Genomic DNA, 11319 nt, shown 5'->3' with positions numbered 1-11319 from the left:
ACTGTAGATCCCAAACCAGGTTTACCCAAGCTTTAAATAGATCCCAAAACCAAAGTTTTGAAAAACCCAAAGGGCAGGTTTGATCCAGTCCAAATGTATGATCGGGTTATTTCATCTGATCTTATTTTGGAATCCCTCTTTTGCCTTTGAAAAACCTATTTCCAAGGTTTGATCCAGTCCATTATCCAAAATCTCACTATTACTTGTGAAAAACTGGGCCCTGGGTAGTATGTCTACAAATGAAGCAAATATTTAATCTACATCCATAAGGAGAAAACAGATCCTGTCATATTAATCTCAGTGATGATGAACTCCATTGCTATTTGCATGTCTTTCAGTGTCTCTGTTTGTGTAAGTGTTCACAGTGTGCACCTGTGTGTGTGTGTGTGTGTGTGTGTGTGTATGTGTGTGTGTGTGTGTGTGTGTGTGTGTGTGTGCACATGATGCGCAGGCGTGATATGAGGGGTCCAGTAATGATTGATATTAGTCGAGCTCTGCTGGTCAGTCACTGGGGTGAGGCGGGTCAGCTGTTAATAGTTACTGAGTCTTCAGCACCATCAGCACCCTGCTCACACAGGCCACGGTGTACCATCTCACCCCGGACAAACCCTGACCTCTGCACACACTTACTTTCACCCACGCCCCACACACACACACACACACACACACACACACACACACCTACACACACACACACACACACACACACACACACACACACACACACACACACACACACATACACACACACACACACACACACACACAGGTGAAACAAACATGGTCATATCTCTCCAGCTCAGCTCTCCTACAATTATTAGAAATATTTAGCATATTGGTCCGGTCGGCCCATATGGAATAGGTTTATACTGTACAGTACATGCTATGTATGTGAGCCTGACTTAAATTTATCCTCAGAAGACATGAAGTGGTTACACAGCTAAAAAAAGAAACAGAAGCAGTCTTGAGAAATGTCCATATATAGTTCTGACTCGTATTCATCTGATGTGTGTGCCACATCATAATTAGCTTTGTATTTGTATTGGTTAAAACATGTAATGACTGTTTAAGTGGATGTTTGACCGGTGAACTTATACTTATATTTTTGAGTCTTGCCCCATGACACCTCTGTCCCTGTTGTGTGAAAGGGTCTGTTTGCTGTTTTGTGCTATTTCAGTCCTGGCACAAGCCCATTTATTAAAAGAACACATTCTTCCAGCATGGCCATGAATCATATTTGATAGTCTTCTGCATTGAATTCTCTTCAACCTTCATGCAAACGCACAGTCACAAAGGTGTGCGTGGGCACCCACACACACACACACACACACAGAGAGAGAGAGGGAAAAATGTCAGTGTCCAGAGCAGCAGTAGTAGCCATGGCAGACCGTCGGTGAAGGCTGGAGAGTGCCCAAAATCCCTTTTAAGTCTGTGATAATGCAGCTAAGACTCTCCAGCTGTTTGCTCTGGCCTGTCCCGTTGCCACGGCTGCTGCCAATGAGAAACAAACACTACGGTGCATGTGTGGACGTCCAGCGCGCGTGCTTAGTAGTGGATTAAGCCTGCGCCGCCTGCGTCTCAAATAACCGATAAAGAGTTTCATTTGCAGCCTAAATGAGCCGCCAAATTCCACTGTCTGCATGGTAAACAACAGGATGTGTGTGCTTGTGTGTTGTGTGTGTGATATACTGTACTGGGACAAAGTGATTCAGGTCTGATTTGATGGAGGTCTTCCAGACTAGGGGGGAGAAATGGAGAGACACAGAGAGAGGCAGACTTAGAAGAGGAGAGAAACAGAAAGACAGGAAAGGAGGGAGGATCAAGAAAGAAAGAAAGAAAGAAAAATGTTTGGAAAAGACTCAAATACAAAAGGGAGAAGAAAAGTGACAAGGCAGGTGATATAGATCAGGAATCTGTAGAGGCACCCTCATTAAACATGCATGTGTGATTAATTACATGAGTCAAAATGGTCACAGTGCAGGAAAGCACAATGTAAATATTGTTCTCCACGTAATGGCAACATCATACATCCTGACGGCACGGCACATTCCTACAAAGAAAAAACAATATCCAATAACAATATCATATCCATAGTTTTCATATGCTCCATCTTACAGTACTTCATTGTAGCTAAGGGTTAATGATAAAATACAGTACTACTTGTGTTAAATATTAGTCAAATATGTATATCTATTCAATCACAGAAAATAAAAAGGCTGTTGAGGAACTGAAATGTGTTTTTAAAAAGTAACAGCATTAACATTTTTAAAAAGAGAAGAGACATCTCAGCATAACTACTTTATTATGAATGGACATTCAGCTGGCATATGCCACTCAGCATAGCATGGCAATACATGAGTATGCAGGAGTGCTGTGAAAGGGGATTTTTTTGTATCATACTTCAAGATTCCAACAGCCCTCCATCGTTGTAGAAATCTTTCTTTGCAAAAACTCTAACTCTAATTCATTATGTTTTGTGTGTGTGTGTGAGTGTGTCTGGACAGGGAGAAGTAGGAAATATGACGTGTGTGTTGTCCCGTAGCCCTCATGCTCCCGTCACTTAAACTCCTCAGTGGATGAGGATGGGCTCTCAGACTCCTCCGGGCCTTCCTAAAGTCAGACACAAACAAACACTCCCGTCAACAGCATGCAAGTTTGAGCATCCGATTTTTTAGAGCACTCCAAATTAACTGCAAGTATTTTTTTCCACCAAGTACAGTGCCTATAAAAAGTATTTAACATTTCACCTCCCTCGGATATTTCAACAAAAATCCCCTCTTGAATGTCAAAGTGAAAACAGATTTCTACAAAGTAATGTTAATTAATTACAAACCCACTGCATTGTTTATTCCCACAGCGTGATGCTACCACCACCATGCATCAATTCAGGGATGGTGCATTTTTGGCGATGTGCAGTGAGCAGCCAAAAATAGCATCTAGTCTGATGGACAAAAAGCTCAATTTTGGTCTAATCAGACCAACAAACCCTCTTCCTTTTGACCTTGGAGTCTCCCACATGTCTTTGGGTGAACTTTAGTCAAACTTTAGTCAAGATTTAATAAGAGCTTTGCCACTCAACCATAGAGTTTTGACTGGTGAAGAACACCCTTATTCTTCCTGAACGGTCACTCAGTTTGCGGTGATGGCCTGCCCTAGGCAGATTTACACATTTGCATTGTTCCTATTTCTTAACGCTGCCGTTGGCAGCATTTTTTTGGGTCATATTAGCTTGAACTGTCATGGGATTCTGGAGGTAGAATATTAAATAGGCTGTTTAGGAAAAATCTAGCATTCTCTAGCTCCCTCTGAAGACTGTAATTGTGCTTGCAAAAATCGAGGGCTCCCTATTTTGTTTAAGCAATCACGTTAGGGGGGAGGAATCGCTACCTGTCAGTCACAGCTTGTGCACACGCTGCTATCCAACCGCTGCTCTGCTGCGTGCTCACGTGCACAACCTCGTCTCCGGGGGGGGGGGGGGGGGGGGGTTTGGAGGGCAGTTAGGAGCTTGGTAGAGGTTGGGGGAGGGACCTGAAAGTTGTATCAGTTTGAATTTTCCGACTTTAGACTCGGAATTTTGAAGGCAGCTTTAATGGTGGATTCCACTGAACTCCAGGGGATGTTCAGTGACTTGAATATTTTTATATCCATCCCCTCACTTATGCTTTTCAATGATATTTTCTTTGTCTTCATGGTGGACCTATAGCTACAGTAGGAATACTGATTGACCAGTGACTGGACCTTCCAGGTGCAGGTGTCTTTATATTGCTATACTATACACATTCACTGCAGGTCAGTCATTTGTGTAATCGTTATTTTGCATCAGGGAGTGAAAACTGAATGATTTTCATTTTGGTTTGAAAAAAATAAATAAATAAAATATTTTTCTGCTCCAAAGCCTTTCCTCAAAATGGTAACTGCTTAGAGTGTGTGAAAAAGAAGACTTCTCCTTTTCCCCTTCTGATAACTTTTTGACTCTGCCTTGGGCAAACACAGACTTTGCACACACATTTCACTAGTTTTGTTCATTGTTGTGTATGTGTGTTTGGTAGTCTGTGTAAGCTTTTGATTTTAACAGTGGTGTTAATGGTACAGCCCCCCCCCCCCCCCCCCACACACACACACACACACACACACACACATGTCCTATAGTGGTTCAGCTCAAGCACTAATTGGTTAATTGGCTAGCCTATTTAAGGCAGGGCTCTTATACACAGGGTGAAAAAAAAAAACATATGAGAGTCACACACGGGAAACAGGGAAGACACATTTAAGAGCTGGAGGTCCAGGAAAAGGGAAGTAGTTCTTTGAAGTTTAATAAGTTAAACCCTTGCTTGCTGCGAGGCAAAGGGGAGAAATTGGGTCTGTAGTTTTGCAAAGTCGTCTTGTATGGACCTATTGCCTAGTTCATTGCCTAGTTCGTTGCCTAGTTTGTTGCCTAGTTTGTTGCCTAGTTGGACTCTGGACACACCTGGACTCTGACCTGATGGTGATTCCCTGTTCTGCCCACCATTGGAAATAAATGGATATTTTGTATTTGGAACTGCTGTCTCCTGCCATCTCCTCCTCCACACCAACACATCCATTGTTGCACCTCCCACAACATGGGGTGGCCGCCTCGGTCCCTCACAGAGTGTTATACAAGAACAGTCAATAATGATCCTTTAAAAATACACTGTCTTTACAAATTGTCTTTTCTGCACAACAGTCTTAATACTGCTTAAATGAAAACACTTAGATTTCAAGGCTGTTAAATACGGTAAAAGCGCTGCGCCTGAATTCCTGCATGGGGTGAGATTTGAAAGTAGGCAATTAGCCTATGTAATGAAATCCTCAAAAAGGTCAGATAACCATCTTCAGGCACAGAAAATGTCCTTGCTTTAAGCCCTGTAAAAGCCTAACCTATGCTGTCCACTGCACGCCACCTAATGTTTTTAGTGTCTCTGTACTTTAGGTTGAACATTTGGAAAAGGTGGTTAAACAGTGTAATAGGCCTAGCCTATTATACAGGGGAGACACCAATTCATACAATCTGACTAAATATATCCTATTATGGGGTCTGGGAAACTGTGTGAGTGTGTGACTTTGCCTATTGATTTTTAATAATCAAAGAAATGTTAATTGGAACGATAAATATCGTTATTAAAACTAAAATTGAAAATAGTGTTTTCATTCCGGAAAACATCAAGTCGATTTCATTCCCATTTTTTCCCATGACATTCATCCAAAAGTGTTTGCTTTGTTTATGTTTTCATTTCGAACCATTTCTAATCCATGTTTTGCCTTACTTTGGGGGTACTTTTCATAGGCACTATACTTCATTTTTCAATCTCTCACCTTCACTTTTTCCAGGTCCGACCGTCCAGGAAGGGACTTCTGAGGAGTGTGGAAGGCCTGGAATGTACAGCCGAGGATCAGAACGCCTCTTAGCACAAGCCATTACATAATAGTCCATTAACCTCAGCTGAATGGGCCACACAACCAAGGCACATTTCTTATGTGTGGAGACCTACTTGGCTATAAACCTATTTCTGGTTCTGATCCTGAGTCTGTATAGGCATTGCATAATACGATATGTGTTCATCATCAGCGCTGACATTTCATAACCCCCAGCACTTCAAATGTCAGAATCATTTCAGAGATCTTATCAAAATCACTATAATATGCATCTGTCAATTTTGTCCATATAACAGCATTACGGCATGTCTAATGCATCTGTGCATTATGGCCATAGCACCATAGTAGTGTACTTTGTGTCTATGCTGGAGATGCTCTTGGAGATGTTTACCTTCTTGGCTTGCTGGATCTCCTCGGTGGACTTGGATCTGCTCTTCACAGGATGCCTCTGGGGGGAGCTGGCCTGGATAGGACAACAGAGCTGTTTAACAGAGCTCATATATATATATATATATATATATATATATATATATATATAATATGGCTTTGATATGAGAGCAGAAGAGAGATTTGGAGTACCTTCTGTTCCATGGCTGTGCTGGAGTGTTTGATGGTGATGTTCAGAGGGTTGGTGTGAGGTCCGTGGGGAGACTCTCAGTGGTCTGGTCTAGCACTGGTGTGTGAAAAAGTGAATACATCAAAAAAGTTATTCCACAGTCAGAACAACGTGGATTATTTAATGTCAATGTGCACAACTGACCACTAGATGGCAGCTTTGATCTGTAAGGGTATGTACAGTACCCTGATTAAGCAACAATATGTCATGGTGTGTTAGAATTAATAACAGTAGCGTTATTTCCAAACTATTAGCAGCAGTTTATACAGTTATTTTCCAAAATGCCTTCATCTATGAGGTTAATAAACAGGGCAATTAATAGGGTATTAAAATGGTTTTGTCTCTTTTAACTTGTATAAAACACACTGGACTCCATTGTGTCAAAACCATTGTAGAAATCAACCATTAAATGCAAATCAATGCACAATGTGCTGAGGCTGAGAGAGAATTTTACTACATGCAACTAATCTGGGAACTTCTATACAAGGTGTTTTTTCTTGGTCGATCTGTTATGCTATCTTTGGGATGGGCCCATGTCTCCTGATCTGGAATAGTCCCTTAGGGGAGACCCTGTGGATGAGGAGTGATGTCAGAAGTCTTGGCCTGCTGTTCTCCACTGGAGTCTACCCTCCCCCTCTCTCACACACCTGCTGCCAGCAGTCTAGCCATGCAATATGCATCAGCGTGGGCATGGGATGAGACTACAGCTCTATCCAGCCCACCCTGACATTAGACATTGAAATGCTTTTTTGTCTACAATTTGGTTATACACAATGAAACTGAAAATAGGATTTGATCAAGTCTGAGATGATGTTGGAGAGAAACATTTCTGTTAAAGGTTCAGTCTTTAATGTGATGCCGTCATTGCCCTGCGACGACTCAATCAGAGTTAGACACTGTACCATTATGACTTAACAGGAGACTATACTAGAGTGTAAATATTTGGGCATGAAGACAACCGCAACCGCTTGGATGCACAATTAAAACAAATGGAATGTGTTCTCAATCTGGACTCAGAGAGAACATGTAAGTTGTGCTGTTTTCGATGGAACTTGAGTTATTTTCAACTGATTTTGTGCAACAAATGACAAAAGTAATGTGTTGGTAACAACACAGACTGGACACAGAGGTGTGTTAAAAACAGCGCAAGTTGTGTTGTTTCAACACATACTGTAGGTTTTAAATGTGTGTATATAGCACTTTTACAGTATCAAGGCACCCCCAGTGTTTTACAGTGAAGGGGCAACCTTACCAGCCATTAAGTCAGTATGATGTGAAATATCAATGATATAAATAATATTTTTTTGGTGCCTAATTCACAGTGATGTGACTAAACCTGAGTGTGCCGTTTAACAGAGTGTGAATGTTTGGGAGGACTTCATAAGGGCTGTGGCAGTGCCCAGTCTCTAATGGATTCTGAGACCGTCTGGCAGAAGCACCACGGGTGGCACAGAACATGGCATGGGCTGGCATGGGAGGATGCTCTACCCAGAGGACAAACACATAGAGATCATATCACCATGGAAACGCTAGGGACACCCACAGGAGATAAGTAAAGTTGACAGTCCATTTACTGGTGTACACACACACACACACACACACACACACACCAAAGTCTCTCTCTCTCTCTCTCTCTCTCTCTCTCTCTCTCTCTCTCTCTCTCTCTCACACTCACACACACACACACACACACACACAAACAGCTATCGGCACTGAGCTCTTATCCCCCATGTGATAAAGTGTGATAGAAACTTAACCATTTTCTGCTGTCAAAGGCAGATAAATCTCGGCATACTGTACGTACATGACATAACTGCACCTTTACAGTGGGTTTTGTAATGATTTTCTTTTTCTAAAACTGCCAGTTGATTCCACCCAGAGAAGGCTTGGTCAATTCTGCCTGACTGAGCTAAAAGCAACTCAGCCTGATTCAGGGACAGATAGATCCCAGCATCCTTAGAACACACCCATGTTTTCTTTTCTTCTGCCTTATCCCCCCTCACTATAAGAGCAGAGAGGGTGAGGGAGGAGGAGAGGGGGAGAGGGAGAGAAGGAAAGAGAGAGGGGGAGAGGGAGAGAGAGAGAGAGAGAGAGATGTGCATCACTTTGTTCCTCTATGAGATAGAACTGGCTGACAACTTGAGAGAGCTCCCCTTGGCTCGGGAGAAAGCCCTTCCCATCGATTCAGTCCACATGACTGAGCGCAGCCACCACCAGGGTGGCATCCCAGGACACGCTGGATATCCTGGCCAGAACACCATGGCGCCTCACCCCTGCACATGCAGACCCACGGCAGCATCACAGCTCAATGACCTCCATGTGGAATGCACAATGACTGCAGACAGTCTTTGATATGGAGATTGAAAATGAAGTCATTTTGCTAATGACAGGGTTGCGTATGAGGACATGCTGGATACTATGTACAGGGCAGGCACCTCCTACCTTGACATGCAGGGGGATGGGAGTGCAGGAGAGCATCGCTACTGTACATCATGGCTCAGTTTCTCTGACATGGATTAAACCTTCAATGGATTCAAAAAGTTAAAATTGCCACTATAAAACAGCCTTTTAACTAAATTAAAATTGAAATGAAATTGATGGAGTGTAGACATATGACATGGCACAATATTTCACAATATTTCTTTCCTGTCTGTGTTAGATTTTGCTCACAATGTGAACTACTTCAACTACACTTTGGCCAGTACTTCTTCTTACACTTCTGCACGATTGTTATTGCCAAAGATACTTAAATACCGTCTCTGTTATTGCTTATTGGATAAAAAAGGTCTGGTGCGCATCTGGCCCAAAGGGCGGCCAGGCCGGCCCAGTCAGACCTACTCCAGAGACGTCGTTTCTAAAGATGGCACTGTGCATTATACAGCAGGAGTGTCCCGTGAGATGGCCGGCCCAGTCAGACCTACTCCAGAGACGTCCGTTTTTAAAGATGGCACTGGGCATTATACAGCAGGAGTGTCCCGTGAGAGAGAGTGGACACGCGTCTGGCTTTGCTTCCTAGATTCCCTCCCCAGGCAGGTACACCACTATTCAGCTGTGCACACAATAGAGATAGATGGGCCCATCGAGCTTTTAGGCAATCCTTTTAGGAAGACCAGGGCAAAGGCAGAGATATTACTACACTCAGCATGTACTGTATAAAGGTTGGTTAATAAGGGTTTATTCTCCCTTAAGGAGGGGGAAGTATTAAAATGAGATACACACATCATTGGAGTAATTACAAAGCGTCACCCGAAGAAGCCCTGTGATATAACCTCGACCTCCACCCATTCCCTGCTTACACAACTTCACAAGCCTCTGCCAAAGAGAAGGGGATCTCTCAGCTGAATGAGCAATAGACTTTGCTTGACTCAAATGCAGGTCCAACTACACTACTTTCTTCCTTCCTCACCCAAAGGGATCCAGAGATGCGATGATTAGCTTACCTAATGATCTAATGGGACGTGTGTGCATATGAATAGGCCATTGGCATCTATGGTCACAGGCTCTATTCCATCCCTTTGTCTTTTCCTTTTTTTGTGTCTTTGTCTCCCTCCATCTCTCTTCATATGAGTGCAGTATGGGTGAGAGAAGACTGAGTGACCCCTGTGTTAACGGAGTACATTGCATGCCAGGCTGATTATGTGAATGCCATGTCACAGGGCATGAAGTCTTGGCTGCCTCACGCTTGACATACATGGTATCCATCTCCAGAGAAAAGCTTAATATATCCCCAGGCAACACATGGTGAGCCAGTTCCCCATACACGCACAACAGAGACACGTAGGCGTGGACAGCTCTGATGGTGTCAATCGCACCTTGTTTTTAACACCGAAGGAATTAGTCATTGGGACAATCATTTGGATGACTTACTGCACTGGCATGACTGGCAAGCGTGGAAATTCCCAAATGTCATCTTCATGCCAAGACTAAAGCAATCAATTCCACTTAAATGCCTCAGTGATGAAGGACAAGACCAAGCATCAGAGCCACTAGAAGTGCAGTTAGGGAGGACAAATGAGGCATTAGCGTTTGCCAAGAGAAGCTGCCACAAAGTGCCCATAGGCCTGCGAGACCCGCCCGCCTAGTCACGTAACCACCTCCTGCGCTAAACTGGCCTATTAAGTCCAATGCATCTCCTCTCAGTGCTCCCGTCCACTGCTCAGAGCAGAGGCACAGTGCATCTAATCTTAGGCAGCAGTCCAACCAACAGCTACACAAGTAAATCATCACAATGAAATACACTGCACTTGATAGGCAAGTGCTAGTATGACAGTCACACAATCACAGCCACATAGGAGCTGGGGCAGTGAGTCTTGTCCAGACAGTACTCCCTTGAGAGAGGAGATCAGTCCTCAGTGTCCTCATCATACCCTCAGCAGCGTCCCCCCTGACTGGACACAAACATGCTTGACGTGTCACAGACAGGTAAGCCCTCACAGCAGGTGAATGCACCACAAGGACAAAGCATCAGGCAGGCAGAAGGAGCTCCCGTAGGCAGCCTGGTGTGCTGACAGTGACATTTTCCCCACTGCATTCAGAGCCTCTCATTGTCCCCGAGCACCAGTGCCTACATGGGTGGGGACCAGCCACTCCTGTGTGGTTCAGATGCCCTGTAGCACATAAACAGTAAGCAGAGCCACTGGTTCCCTCACTGCATCTTTGCACTGTAAAAACTGCCGTTTGTGTTTGGGCTCGGTGAGGCTCGTCATCACACACCACCTGGCAATTTGCGAGGCAGACTACAAGCATGCCGCCGAGCGCCTGGGAGCAGCCATACGACAGACACAGAGGGAGGGGAATGAAGCAGAAGAATGACTGAAGAGATGAACTTACCTTTGGTTTTATTCTGGCGCCCCGATCTCCTCTCTGTGCTTTGATGGGGATGAGCTGCTGGTGTGTGCTCTTGTCCTCCTTGTCGCTCTCTCCTCGGCACGAGTCCTCTCTCTCTCCTTCTCTCCTCTCTCTCCTTCTCTCTCCCTCCCTCCCTCACACAGACTCACATCGTACACACGTACCACACATCGTCTGCCCATTCACAAATTCACAGACGCGACACACCCACAGACGCAGACCTCTTTCAATGCTGCCAGCATGCTTGCCTACACACACACACACACACACACACACACACAGAGTCTAGCTCTCTTTCACTGTTTTGTGCATTCACACAATCTCACACAAACACACATTCCCTCCTTCTGTATGCACACACACACACACACACACGTCTGAAGTGACAAATACCTTGAGATCTGGTGTGGACTAGGGACTTGTTGTGACCTATCAGATGGTCTTCGGTGTGTGTTCTCTGC

At 44.2% G+C, this 11319-nt stretch overlaps 1 long non-coding RNA gene across 2 annotated transcripts; it reads right to left on the bottom strand.

Moving 5' to 3' along the window:
- Window positions 1-2291: 2291 nt before the first annotated feature.
- On the bottom strand, window positions 2292-11305 carry LOC134095955 (uncharacterized). 2 transcript variants are annotated; one of them, XR_009940657.1, is made up of 6 exons: window positions 11252-11305; window positions 10841-11032; window positions 5974-6067; window positions 5786-5857; window positions 5335-5391; window positions 2292-2610 (listed from the first exon to the last, which is right to left on the bottom strand). It is a non-coding gene; the product is annotated as an uncharacterized LOC134095955 (long non-coding RNA). The 2 variants fall into 2 exon arrangements; XR_009940656.1 differs by lacking the exon at window positions 11252-11305 and having other exon boundaries at window positions 10841-11104.
- Window positions 11306-11319: the final 14 nt, after the last annotated feature.

This window comes from Sardina pilchardus, chromosome 11 (assembly GCF_963854185.1).
Source record: "Sardina pilchardus chromosome 11, fSarPil1.1, whole genome shotgun sequence".
Classification (NCBI taxonomy): domain Eukaryota; kingdom Metazoa; phylum Chordata; class Actinopteri; order Clupeiformes; family Clupeidae; genus Sardina; species Sardina pilchardus.
The sequence above is the reverse complement of the archived record's forward strand: the minus strand, read 5'-3'. Positions and strand labels throughout refer to the sequence as shown.